Here is a 14,889-nt window from a genome sequence, read left to right as displayed (position 1 = left end):
TTGTTGTCTTAGGTCTATCTTTATGTATTGTTGTGTTGTCTCTCTTGTTGTGATGTGTGTTTTGTCCTATGTTGATATTTGATACATTTTTAATTCCAGCCCGTCACCGCAGGAGGCCTTTTGGTAGGCCGTCATTGTAAGTAAGAATTTGTTCTTAACTGACTTGCCTAGATAAATAAAGGTTAAATCAAATTTAAAAAGTTGACTATTCAAAATTAATTTATTTTAAAACTTTTTCATTGCACTGTATTTTCTTGCTGGTAAATGTGTACTAAGCTTATAACCACAACAACAAATAGTTTGGTAATGTCATTTTATTTTGAATAAAACATTTCATTACTAATGCCTCTGGATGTACAGCTCTTTCTAGTGTTAGCATGATCTGTAAACTAGACATTTAACAATACATTTTTTTATTACATGGCAGATGTTCAACATTACATCGTAATCAACTTCAGTGATGCTGGGTACTGTGCAGTAAACACATGTGTACAAAGAAACAAACTCAGGAATATGCTGAAAACACACATTTTTCAACACATGTTGAGGGCAGGGGTCATCTCAGGTCCATTTGAACCTCACAGGATGTAATAGATGAAGAGAGCCATGATGGCAGCACTTATGAGCCCAGAGATGGGGACGGTTACAAACCAGGCGATAAAGATATTCCTGAACAGATGCCAGTCAACAGCCTTCCTTGAGCGCAGCCATCCAACAGCAACCACAGAGCCCACCTGAGTGCACACAACAAAAACAAGTTTACTCAACACTATCCACAGGTTCACACTGGTTTCTACTAGCTCACACTGGTCAATTCATTAATTCATTGTTACGTATTTTAGTGTCATGCGATTCCTCCGTTATGGTATTTCCGTTATGGTATTATAAGACAAATTGGCTAGTGGTATAGCGCTCTAGCCAGTTTTTGGTTGTTAGCCTCAAAATTGACCCGACTCATCTATACAGTTAAACTTGAATTACCTTGCAGTGAGTTGTGCTGACAGGGAGTCCAATATTAGAGGGTCCTGTGTGGCTCAGTCGGTAGAGCATGGCGCTTGCAACGCCAAGCGTCGTGGGTTCGATTCCCGCTAGTGGCCCCAGCCGACTTGTAAGTCGCTTTGGACAAAAGCGTCTGCTAAATGGGATATATAGAGGCTACTACCACTGTGAGCGCTGAGGACAATTCAATGCTGAATCCACTGGAAGGAGAAAATAAGATTCGCAAGAATCATATACTGTGTAATAATAAGATACAAGAGAACATTGAATGATATTGATACTTAATTGACTTTGGGAGTTTGAACAATGTGATATTTTGTTGTATTGGCCCACAAACGTACGTATATAAAACACAGATAGTTTCAGTGCATGGTATACCTGGAGGGGGTGATTGGGTTGAGGTCCTTGCCAATGGTCTGGATCACTTTGCGTCCCTACAACCAGAGCCCAGCAGTGATGCCCACTCCTCCATACAAAAGCAGCCAGATGGGTGTGGGGGCATTGGACACCACAGAGCCACTCTCAAACACCAGCTACAGGGCCACCAGAGGACCAATTGCATTACTGAGAGAGAATAAAAAAGGAGAGCATACTTACTTCACATAATCATCCTATAACAATAAGCAGACAGTAATTATTTATCTTTATAAACTGGGTGGGTCGAGCCCTGAATACTGATTGGCTGACAGCCCTGGTATATCAGACCGTATACCACGGTTATGACATAACATTTTTTACCAATTACGTTGGTAACCAGTTTGTAATAGCAATATGTCACCTCAGTGGTTTGTGGTATATGGCCAATATACAGTACCACGGCTAAGGGCTCTATCCAGGCACTCTGCGTTTCGTTGTGCTTAAGTAAGAGCCCTTAGCCATGGTATATTGGCCATATACCACACCCCCCTGAGAATTATTGCTTAAATATTCCCTGTCCTAGCATACCGTACATCGTTGCCTCCATGGGCGAGGAGCTGAAACAAGCAGTGAGGATCTGTATGAACCGGAAGAGATGTGTGACCTCTGGCCGATCCACCTCCAGCTCATCCTCCTCTAGAAGTATGTCCTTGCCTGCCTCCATTGTCAGCCCCACAGCCTCTGCCTCCTCCTTAACCACTGTACCACCATCTGCCTCTGCCAAGCGGTAGCTGCTGTAGCTGTCCAGCCGCAATCTCCTGAGCTGATCTGCTAGCTCTCCCCTTGTATCTGCGGTCCCCATGGATGCCATAGATGGCGAGGGTGTAGGAGGTGTAGCTGTTGTTTCGCCGTATGGGTCATCCATCCTCGTCATCAATGCAGTCTCCCACCTTAGCCAGGTGAAGCTTGTGTAGCAGGTCTTTGTAGAGCCCTGAGTCCTTTTGTACAGTGTGGGCTTGGCCACTATGTGAGTCTGTGATAGTCATGGGGCCCATTCTGCCATTAATACCTAACAGGGATAACCAGCTACAATACAACCAGTTCAGACAATAAAGATGAGTGTAAAAATACTATAAAGCTTAATAATTTTGTCACTAGTCACTAGGGGATCTCACTATTGCTGACGTCCAAGTCTTTGGTGTCCATGTTGCTGTCCAGATCAGCCTGCTCTGAGCCTCCAATGTTAAAGGCACCCTTTGCTTATCGGCTGGTGGCGTCTGGGGAACGGAGTCACAAGGTTTGATTGTGGAGGGATGCTCCTGTGTGGCAGGTTTGGAGGGGGTGTTCTCCATCAGTGGAGTTTCACAGCGACTGGAGGCCTTCAACTGATGGACAAACAGCAGCAAGGCAGCAATCAGCATGATTTCTACATCAATCGATTCCCTTTCAAAGTTGGAAGTTGTATAACAGCAATGAGATTTACGCTTCATCTTCTTCTTAAGCCGTGGACAGGCGATGAACCACACAACCTGGGCTGTGATGAGAGTGCAGCCCAGCGAGATGAGCAGTGTTACTCACCATGGCATTTGGTCGAACCCCAGAACTGTGTACAGGACAAGGGAACAGGGGACAGAATGCTCAGACAAGGGTGAGGCGTTGAGGGCGCACTCACTAAAGCATGGACCCTTCACATTATTCAAGGTCATCCTTCTACACAGCACCTGGTATGGGAATTGCAACATTTGCCACTGTACTATATCACAGTCAAAGCAACCACATCAAACACATTCTGTTCAAATGTTTCAGTTGAAATGTGTAGTTGGGTTATAATGCCTTTCCAAAAACTAGAAATGCATATAATTCAGTAATTTAGAAGAAACTGTCCATTTCATTTACCATACACAAATGTCAAGTACACTATTGAGTGTACTATTGCTTGTGCCTTCAAAGTCCTTTTAGATAATCACTAGGATGGTACAAACTAAATGACCCCTCTTGCTGTCTCTAATTCATTGTTTCTCGGTCCCTTCATACTTTATGACCGCATGAGATAGGAGACACGTGGTAGAATTTCTTGAGAACTTTTTCACTTCCAACTAAGCTATGTGTACATACTCAGATATGAGCAGTATCAGAAAAAGGACATGCAGCAACAAATAATGTGAGTCAGACAAGTGCTGAAGAGGAACTTATCAGGGTCACTTTCAACTAGGATGGTGCATTACTATACTCAGCAAATAAAGAAACGTCCTTTCACTGTCAACTGCGTTTATTTTCAGCAAACTTAACATGTGCATATATTTGTATGAACATAACAAGATTCAACAACTGAGACATACACTGAACAAGTTCCACAGACATGTGACTAACAGAAATGAAATACTGTGTCCCTGAACAAAGGTGGGGGTCAAAATCAAAAGTAACAGTCAGTATCTGGTGTGGCCACCAGCTGCATTAAGTACTGCAGTGCATCTCATCCTCATGGACTGTACCAGATTTGCCAGTTCTTGCTGTGAGATGCTACCCCACTCTTCCACCAAGGCACCTGCAAGTTTCCAAACATTTCTGGGGGGGAATGGTCCTCATCCTCCGATCCAACGGGTCTCAGACGTCCTCAATGGGATTGAGATCCGGGTTCTTCGCTGACCATGGCAGAACACTGACATTCCTGTCTTGCAGGAAATCACACACAGAATGAGCAGTATGGCTGGTGGCATTGTCATGCTGCAGGATCATGTCAGGATTAGCCTGCAGGAAGGGTACCATATGAGGGAGGAGGATGTCTTCCCTGGAATGCACAGCGTTGAGATTGCCTGCAATAACAACAAGCTCAGTCCGACGATGCTGTGACACACTACCCCAGACCATGACGGACCCTCCACCTCCAAATCGATCCCGCTCCAGGGTACAGGCCTTTGTATCGCTCATTCCTTCGACGATAATCACAAATCAGACCATCACCCCTGGTGAGACAAAACCACGACTCGTCAGACAGGACTGGCACTTTTTGCCAGTCCTGTCTGGTCCTGCGACGGTGGGTTTGTGTCCATAGGCAACGTTGTTGCCGGTGATGTCTGGTGATGACCTGCCTTACAGCAGGCCTACAAGCCCTCAGTCCAGCCTCTCCTATTGCGGACAGTCTGAACACTGATGGATGGATTGTGCGTTCCTGGTTCCTGGTGTAGTTGTTGTTGCCATCCTGTACCTGTTCCAGAGGTGTGATGCCCAGATGTACCGATCCTGTGCAGGTGTTGTTACACATGGTCTGCCACTGCGAGGACGATCATCTGTCCGTCCTGTCTCCCTGTAGCGCTGTCTTAGGCGTCTCACAGTACGGACATTGGAATTTATTGCCCTGGACACATCTGCAGTCCTCATGCCTCCTTGCAGCATGTCTAAGGCACGTTCATGCAGATGAGCAGGGACCTTGGGCATCTTTCTTTTGTTTTTTTTTTTCCAGAGTCAGTAGAAAGGCCTCTTTAGTGTCCTAAGTTTTTATAACTGTGACCTTCATTTCTAAATGTATTTTACCTTTGTTTAACCAGGTAGGCAAGTTGAAAACAAGTTCTCATTTACAACTGTGACCTGGCCAAGATAAAGCAAAGCAGTTCGACTGATACAACAACACAGTTACACATGGAGTAAAACAAACATACAGTCAATAATACAGTACTAAAACAAGTATACATACAATGTGAGAAAATTAGGTGAGATAATGGAGGTAAAGGCAATAAAAAGGCCACGGTGGCGAATTAAATACAATATAGCAATTAAAAACACTGGAATTGTAGATTTACAGTAGGTGAATGTGCAAAGTAGAAATACTGGGGTGCCAGGGAGCAAAATAAATAAATACGGTAGGGGATGAGGTAATTGTCTGGGCTATTTATAGATGGGCTATGTACAGGTGCATTGATCTGTGAGCTGCTCTGACAGCTGGTGAGGGAGATAAGTGTTTCCAGTTTCAGAGATTTTTGTAGTTTGTTCCAGTCATTGGCAGCAGAGAACTGGAAGGAGAGGAGGCCAAAGGAGGAATTGGCCCTGGGGGTGACCAGTGAAATACACTTGCTGGAGCGTGTGCTATGGTTGGGTGCTGCTATGGTGACTAGCGAGCTGAGATAAGGCGGGACTTTACCTAGCAGGGTCTTGTAGATGACCTGGAACCAGTGGGCTTGGCGACGAGTATGAAGGTAGGGCCAGCCAACGAGAGCATACAGGTCGCAGTGGTGGGTAGTATATGGGGCTTTGGTAACAAAACGGATGGCACTGGATGGCACTGTGATAGACTGCATCCAATTTGTTGGAGGCTATTTTGTAAATGACATCGCTGAAGTCGAGGATCGGTAGGATGGTCAGTTTTATGAGGGTATGTTTGGCAGAATGATTGAAGGATGCTTTGTTGCGAAATATTAAGCCAATTCTAGATTTCACTTTGGATTGGAGATGTTTGATGAGAGTCTGGAAGGAGAGTTTACAGGCTAACCAGACACCTAGGTATTTGTAGTTGTCCACATATTCTAAGTCAGAACCATCCAGAGTAGTGATGCTGGGCGGGCGGGCAGGTGCGGGCAGCGATCGGTTGAAAAGCATGCATTTAGTTTTACTTGTATTTAAGAGCAGTTGGAGGCTACGAAAGGAGAGTTGTATGGGATTGAAGCTCGTCTGGAGGGTAGTTAACACAGTTGCCAAAGAAGAGCCAGAAGTATACAGAATGGTGTCGTCTGCGTAGAGTTGGATCAGAGACTCACCAGCAGCAAGAGCAACATCATTGATGTATACAGAGAAAAGAGTTGGCCCAAGAATTGAACCCTGTGGCACCACCATAGAGACTACCAGAGGCCCGGACAACAGGCTCTCCGATTTGACACACTGAACTCTATCGGAAAAGTAGTTGGTGAACCAGGCGTGGCAATCATTTGAAAAACCGAGGCTGTTGAGTCTGCTGATGAGGATGTGGTGATTGACAGAATCGAAAGCCTTGGCCAGGTCAATGAATACGTCTGCACAGTATTGTTTCTTATCGATGGAGGTTAAGATATGGTTTAGGACCTTGAGCGTGGCTGAGGTGCACCCATGACCAGCTCTGAAATCCGATTGCATAGTGGAGAAGGTACGGTGGGATTCGAAATGGTCTGTAATCTGTTTGTTAACTTGGCATTCAAGACCCTAGAAAGGCAGGGTAGGATAGATATAGGTCTGTAGCAGTTTGGGTCAAGAGTGTCCCCCCCTTTGAAGAAGGGGATGACCGCAGCTGCTTTCCAATATTTGGGAATCTCAGATGACACGAAAGAGAAGTTGAACAGGCTAGTAATAGGGGTTGCAACAATTTCGGCAGATAATTTTAGAAAGAAAGGGTCCAGATTGTCTAGCCCGACTTATTTGTAGGGGTCCAGATTTTGCAGCTCTTTCAGAACATCAGCTGACTGTATTTGGGAGAAGGAGAAATGGGGAAGGCTTGGGCGAGTTCCTGTGGGGGGTGCAGTGCTGTTGACCGGGGTAGGTGTAGCCAGGTGGAAAGCATGGCCAGCTGTAGAAAAATGCTTATTGAAATTCTCAATTATAGTGGTTTTATCAGTGGTGACAGAGTTTCCTATCCTCAGGGCAGTGGGCAGCTGGGAGGAGGTGCTCTTATTCTCCATGGACTTTACAGTGTCCCAGAACCTTTTTGAGTGGCTTTTCTAACTGCCTGTGCATATTCTTTCCTAACTTCCCTGAAAAGTTGCATATCTCAGGGGCTGTTCGATGCTAATGCAGAATGCCACAGGATGTCTTTGTGCTGGTTAAGGGCAGTCAGGTCTGGAGAGAACCAAGGGCTATATCTGTTCCTGGTTCTAAATTTCTTGAATGGGGCATGCTTATTTAAGATGGTGAGGAAGGCATTTTTAAAGAATAACCAGGCATCCTCTACTGACGGGATGAGGTCAATATCCTTCCAGGATACCCGGGCCAGATCGATTAGAAAGGCCTGCTCCCTGAAGTGTTTCAGGGAGCGTTTGACAGTGATGAGTGGAGGTTGTTTGACCGCTGACCCATTACGGATACAGGCAATGAGGCAGTGAGATCTTGGTTGAAAACAGCAGAGGTGTATTTAGAGGGCAAGTTGGTTAGGATGATATCTATGAGGGTGCACGTGTTTACGGCTTTGGGGTTGTTCCTGGTAGCAACCAGCTTAGATTGTAGGATGGCCGTGGTGTTAAGCATGTCCCAGTTTAGGTCACCTAGCAGCACGATCTCTGAAGATAGATGGGGGGGCAATCAGTTCACATATTGTGTCCAGACCACAGCTGGGGGCAGAGGGTGGTCTATAGCAAGCGGCAATGATGATCGACTTGTTTTTAGAGAGGTGGATTTTTAAGTTCAAATTGTTTGGGTACAGACCTGGATAGTAGGACAGAACTCTGCAGGTTATTTCTGCAGTAGATTGTAGTTAGGTATGGAGATTTCCGAGTTTTTGGTGGTCTTCTTAAGCCAGGATTGGACATTCGGATTGGCAGAGTGTGCTAAAGCAGTGAATAAAACAAACTTAGGGAGGAGGCTTCTAATGTTAACATGCATGAAACCAAGGCTATTACGGTTACAGAAGTCAACAAAAGAGAGCGTCTGGGGAATAGGAGTGGAGCTAGGCACTGCAGGGCCTGGATTAACCTCTACATCGCCAGAGGAACAGAGGAGGAGTAGGATAAGGGAATGGCTAAAAGCAATGAGAATTGGTCGTCTAGAATGTCCGGAACAGAGAGTAAAAGGAGCAGGTTTCTGGGGGAGATAAAATAGATTCAAGGTATAATGTACAGACAAAGGTATGGTAGGATGTGAATACAGTGGAGGTAAATCTAGGCATTGAGTGATGATGAGAGAGATATTGTCTGTAGAAACATCATTGAAACCAGGTGGTGTCATCGCATATGTGGGTGGTGGAACTGAAGGGTTGGATAAGGTATATTGAGCAGGGCTAGAGGCTCTTCAGTGAAATAAGCCAATAAACACTAACCAGAACAGCAATGGACAAGGCATATTGACATTAAGGAGAGGCATGCTTAGCCGAGTGATCATAAGGGTCCAGTGTGTAGTGAGGTTGGTTGGGGTCACGGCGATTCAGAAAGCTAGTCGGGCCATGGGTTGCAAGCTAGCAGAAGACAGATGTCTATTTTTAGCCACGTCGTGCGTTTCCATTGGTAGATTAGTGGGGTTCTGTGTGATAGAGGGGACAAATCCAATTGGAAAAATAGTTATAGTGGCCCAGGAAAATTGCCTACCGTCTGTAAGCTGTTAGTGTCTTAACGACCGTTCCACAGGTGCATGTTCATGAATTGTTTATGGTTCATTGAACAAGCATGGGAAACAGTGTTTAAACCCTTTACAATGAAGATCTGAGAAGTAATTTGGATTTTTACGAATTATCTTTTATTTAACCAGGTTGGCTAGTTGAAAACAAGTTCTCATTTACAACTGCGACCTGGCCAAGATAAAGCAAAGCAGTGCCACACAAGCAACAACACAGAGTTACACATGGAATAAACAAGCATACAGTCAATAATACAATAGAGAAGCCTATATACAGTGTGTGCAAATGAGGTAGGATAAGGGGGGCGAGGCAAATAGGCCATAGTGGCGAAATTATTACAGTATGGCAAATGATAACACTGGGGTGATAGATGTGCAGAAGATGAGTGTGTAAGTAGCGGTACTTTACAGATGGGCTACGTACAGGTGCAGTGATCTGTGAGCTGCTCAGCTGGTGCTTAAAGCTAGTCAGGGAGATATGAGTCTCTTTGAAAGACAAGGTCCTGATGTACCAACCTATTGTTTCAATTTTTTAACATATTTTTTATACTATAGCGGTTAGTAATGCACATTTTTTCAATACTTACCTATGTAATCCAGTAGCCAATAAAATGTTACAGATCAAACCTAATGTATGGCCAACGAGTCAATCAAATTTGACAGATGTGAGAGACAGGAAGCAAAACACTATTTACAGCAATAATAAAACATATACAGGATAGAAAATACTGTAATGCAGTGACAATACCTCTCCTACTGCCATGAGGGGCTCCCAGGAAAACATTTAATATCTTCTAAATTAAGTCTTACAAGATTGTGTGGTTCTGATTATGTGTGTCTGTTAGCATGAGTGAGATTATCAGCATCAGTTGTGTTACTCTGAATGTCTGAGAAACAGAACACATGAGTAAGCGTAAGTGTAAAAGTATGTGGGCAAGCATGAAAATGAGTGTGGTAAATATGTGATCAATATCATACACAGTAGCCTATATTGTTAGATGTGTCTACTGTGTGCAATAAAATTAAATTGTATCCCACAGCATAGTATAAGACATGTAATTTCAGAGGTTCTGACAGCGGCATGATTTCTTAAAAAAAAAAAATCTGGTAGTTAAATACACTGAATGCAGACTCCTTTATGCCTCCAGTGACACTTTTTAATAAGGCATTAAGGGTGCCCTAGAAGGTTTCAATGGTCCCTGCATTAGTGCTGTGGGAGAGTGTTTTGGAAGGATGAAGTGAGTGGGGTGTATGTGTGCACAGTGACTGAGAGTGTGTACTCACGGGGGGCTCCAGTGAACATGATGGAGAAGAAGTTGATGGCCATGGTGATAGTATAGAAGACAGGGAGCGCTCTCAGGCCGTTGGGAACAGGGTCCTTCTGAGGAAGACAGGTGGGGTGAGATCTGGCTCAGAGCACATGGCTAAGGATCACTTATTAAATGTCACTATGATTTCATAGATTCCTCAGATACACCCCATTGTGTGCCGAAACAGTAATTTCATCCTTCTACATTCTCTCGTCAGGAGAAAGTTGAAACACTAAAAACAATATTACAGGTTTACACCTCTTACCTTATTCAGGATGAACCTGCGAACAAAATAGAAGAGAATTGCAGACATGATGCCTGACAGCAGAGGTGAGGGGAACCAGGATACCACTACAGAGAGGAAAGAGAGATATTTCTAAAGATAATTATGTCAAAGCATATTTCAATGAGTCTCTGACCAATACCATTTGGTAATAATGCATTACGATACAGATGTAATGCATTGTAAGACTTGTCATAAGCAGTTATATTTTTTTCAACCCTTATTTTGTCACACTAATACTGTGATATCATCATCTCATAATTATCATGTCTGAGCAAGTCCTTATTGCAGCGTATCACCACAGTCATTTACACACCAATACTTAGTAGCTCCATCCATTTGACCCCATGATGAACTTTGGCGACCATGGAGAAACCAATTGTTGCACCCACAATACAGTGGGTTCCAGATATAGGGAGCTTTAAAAATGAAGCTGTCAGTTGCCACACAGCAGAACCTGTAGAACATAAGCATGAACAATGACCTCCTTTGTTGCCTTTATAAGGATATCAACAAATGCCATTGAGACCTCTTAAATCAACATAGCATGCAAGGAGTTTCTGAACTCCTAACAATGATCGTCCTATAAGCACTCACCAAACATGGCACTGATGGAGCCTGCCATCAGCACGTGTTCAGAGCCATTGTACATGTTCATGTCGATGATGCCCTTGCGGATGGTCTCGCTGACTTTGGCCCCCAGCAGCATGGGGCCTACCGTCTCAAAGACAGTGGCCAGGATGGACGCCTCTCGTAGGGTGACCACACCAGAGCCCACCGCCGTGCCAAACGAGTTGGCCACGTCATTGGCCCCCACAGAGAAGGCCAGGATGAAGGCAATGACAAAGCCCAGGATCAGTAGCTACAGGTATCCTGACATCACTCGAATAGGCAGTGGTGGCTCCTGCTAGAGATGATATACTGGTAGATTCCATTGTCTATTTGAATCTCAAAAGAAAATTATAAAATTCTGTCATTTTCAAAATAATATGAATAATAAATAATGAGGTATGTTGTATCCTTGAGATTCAATAAATACACGTTTCAAGTATCCTGCCTCAAATCAAAGAATATAGCTATTATCTTACTCCTTTCTGAGCTCTGCTCAATAAGAGGCTAAAGTGAAGGGTAAAACAATAATTGCTATCTAAGTTTACTGAGCTGGTTTGAGAGTTTTCTTAGACACTGGGATAATATGCAAAGTACATCCATTGTGTGGTAGCCTCAGTAGATGGTTGATGTATAATGTTTTGCAAAAAAATCTAATAAAAATAAAGACTTATTCACCACACTGAATCAGAAGATCAAAATCATTGTTTCGTTTCAGTATTTAACAGTAATTACATATTTGAACTGACATAAACCTATTAGACCAGGAGATAACAGACAGGACCAAAACAGACACTATTGATCCGCAATGTTAAAGCATGTCTATTATTAAAGTACATTTAAACATCTTGGGCGGGGTTAAATTAGCAACCATTGTATGTGTGAAAACTGTTTCTAATTTTTTACATTTGATAGTAACCCCATTCTCTCCACCATGCTCACTGGGCCAATCTCTGTCAAACCTGACCTATTGACTTTTTTATTAGTGAACTGTTTGTGCTTTTTTTTAAACAGTGATCGTTAATTTGTGAAGCAAGAGCACATCCAATAATTGGTGTGAATGATTACCCTAAGAAGAATATATGTTTTGTATTTCAATTTGAGAGATGGCACTTTACAAATCATGTATGATGACAGATCAATTTAAATATCAATCTCTGAAATAATACAGTAGAAAAGCGGTCTTTCAGTAGGCCTATATACAAGTTGTCAGTGAATCATACACTAGCATAAAAGTATATATAGCCTATATACGGTACTTCAAGAATAAATCAATGCAAAAGTAAACATGTAGTCCCCCAGGAATGATGTATTGCTCTCCGCTTGGGCCAATAAGTGTAATTTTGTAAATGACGGATCTCTATGGTAAGAAGCATCATTCAGAGCTAGTGGTGTCTAAGATATTGTGTGAGTGAATTAGATTCCTATCCCTGAGCATGTGTGCCAAATTTCATCACTCTGAGTCAAACATATCAAGAGATATAAACATGTGCCGGTAATAGCACCACCATGTGGTCAATGTGAATGTTCTTTAATATGTTTAGTCTTGACAGCATTTGTAGCATGTGTACCACATTTTGTTACAATACAAATACCTTTGATTGATTTATAAGCATTTATGTGCCAGACCACACCCATGTGAATGTTTATTGATCAGTGTTGTTTGAGGTACTAGTCTGGAAAGTATTGCCTTGAGACCTTTGTCCATAGATGCAACATATCAAGTTGCATGCAGATCGGTCATTCGGTGCCAGAGGAGTAGAGTTAATTATTTTATTTTTTAAATCAGACTTTGTGTCCCTGGGGCAAATTTGTTCCTCGTGAGGAGAGAGACAAATGTACCAAATTTCATTACTTTAGATCAAACGAGGTGAGGGGCGTAAACTTTTAAAGTTAGCATTTTCAATCTATTGTTATAGCGCCACCATCTGGCCAATCAGTGTAATTTTGTAAATGCCGGATCTCTATGGCAAGACTCATTATTCACCCAAGTTTTGTCAAAATCAGGCCAGTGCCGTCTGTGCTGAGCGATTAGTGCTTTTTGAGGTAGGTTTCAATTTAATTATTTTTTAACATTATTAAATGCATTATAAATTATGTGGGTTGAATGCTGTAACACAGAATAAAACAATTAATTAAATTCCCATGATGTTAGTGACAGCCCATTATTTCTTATCACCAATTAACCATAATTTATTCACGAATGTATATTACATTTGTTTTATTTGACGACTGTATTATTTAATTCCAAGTCATCTCATCTCTATAAAGCTGCTGCCTATGCTGTCTGAAAAAAAATCACTATATTAGAAGTTCTTCAAAGTAAATAAATAATACTTCTATGACTGCTGAATACCAATTATCAATAACTTAAATCATGTATTTTCAGGTACAGATACCTCACAAAGCAACTGCTATCATTATCCCTCTCGATTGCATATTTTTCTGTCTCTTTTCCACACTAACCTAACTTAGCAGGCATAAAATAAACTTATAGGCCGGAAAAGTAGGTGCGCAATGGATTATGGTCATTGTAGTTAATGACCACGCTTTCTGTGCTAAACTATGTAGAATATTAAAGCTAAACTTTAGCACGGGAAACATAGAAATAGTGCATATAGAACAGATCTACCGCTTCTTAGAGTTGCTTTCAATGAGAATGACATATCTATAACACACATTTCTATGTGAATTTGGTCATGTTGCCCAAAAAGTTACATATTGCAGCTTTAAGGTAAAGTAAAAAACCCGTAATTGGTTCAAAATGGAACCCTGTATGGAACCCAATGGTTCTACATGGAAGCAATTCTGGTTCAGTGATGACGAACCCCCTGGTTTCTGATCAAATAACCCTACAAAAGGGTTCTATATAGAACCTTAAGGGGTCCCATATATGAAGCAAGCAATAGAAGCCTTTTTGGTTCTATCCAGAACCTTTTTTTCTAAGAGTGTAATGTACTGATGGACAGAGACAAAGTCTCAGTTAATACCCAGATTTCATTGTGGGGGACAATTATCACAAATGTAGATTTCAAGCACTTCAAGAGCAGTGTTACTGATGCCTTCTCAGTGCGGGATTACAGTTGGGTCTCCAACCTTTTGTTTTTTTATTGCAAAATGTGTAGAATTGCAAGAAATTAGCTTTAAAACAGCAACGTTCTCTCTAAGCCTTGTGACAAAATGTGTAGAAATAGAATTATAAAACTGGACATGTTTCTGTCATAAAAACAAAATTGGGGGTGGGGGTCTGGGGCAGTAGTCCGGCGCTGGGCCGCGGTCTTATGAAATACTAGGCAACTAGAAGATACACCAGTTCTGTGTCTTGCTAAACTAGCAATGAATAACTGACTGGTTAGGTTACTTCACATGTGCTTTATACTAAAACCAGTTATTTAATTAAAACTCTGTAAAGGTCTATGTAGCGTTCCAAATCATCTGTGATCCAATATATATTTTGAATGTACTTTAATACGATCCTCATGTGTTTTTTATATTACTCTTTGGCTGAAGACAAAGCTCTAACTTTCAGCATGTTTATTTCTGCTCTGTTGTGTGATGCATGTTTCTCCTCAACCTCAACCATGACCACAACTATTTTGTTGTGAATACTGTATATGTTGTGCTGGCTTAAGGCTCAAATCAAATCAAATTTGAGAATGTCCTAAATTTGTCAGCCAACTTACTCTATAATCAAATACAGTAATGTATATTTAATTAGTACTTCCAAACAAATAATTAGATGAATGTACATTTGTATGGCTTTAGTCAAGATTTGATTTGAGCCTTTAATACAACCCTCATGTGTTTTTATATTACTCTTTGTCTGAAGACAAAGCTCTAACTTTCAGCATGTTTGTTTCTGCAAAGTTGTGTGATGCGTGTTTCTTCTCAACCTCAACCACAACTATTTTGTTGTGTGTACTGTATATGTTGTGCTGGTGTCATGACGTTGGCCTGGGGGTAGGTTTATGACAGTCATAAATACCTCTTCCCCCCTTTTTCCTCTCTCTACCCTACTGATGTTACATTTGCAAGCCCCTTGGTTAACAT

The 14,889-nt window shown here is 42.1% G+C and overlaps 1 pseudogene; it reads right to left on the bottom strand.

Annotated features, from left to right (window-relative positions):
- Positions 1–428: 428 nt before the first annotated feature.
- LOC135550242 (sodium-dependent phosphate transporter 1-A-like) lies at positions 429–11,165 on the bottom strand (annotated as a pseudogene).
- Positions 11,166–14,889: the final 3,724 nt, after the last annotated feature.

Source organism: Oncorhynchus masou, chromosome 1, assembly GCF_036934945.1.
Source record: "Oncorhynchus masou masou isolate Uvic2021 chromosome 1, UVic_Omas_1.1, whole genome shotgun sequence".
NCBI lineage: Eukaryota > Metazoa > Chordata > Actinopteri > Salmoniformes > Salmonidae > Oncorhynchus > Oncorhynchus masou.
The sequence above is the reverse complement of the archived record's forward strand: the minus strand, read 5'-3'. Positions and strand labels throughout refer to the sequence as shown.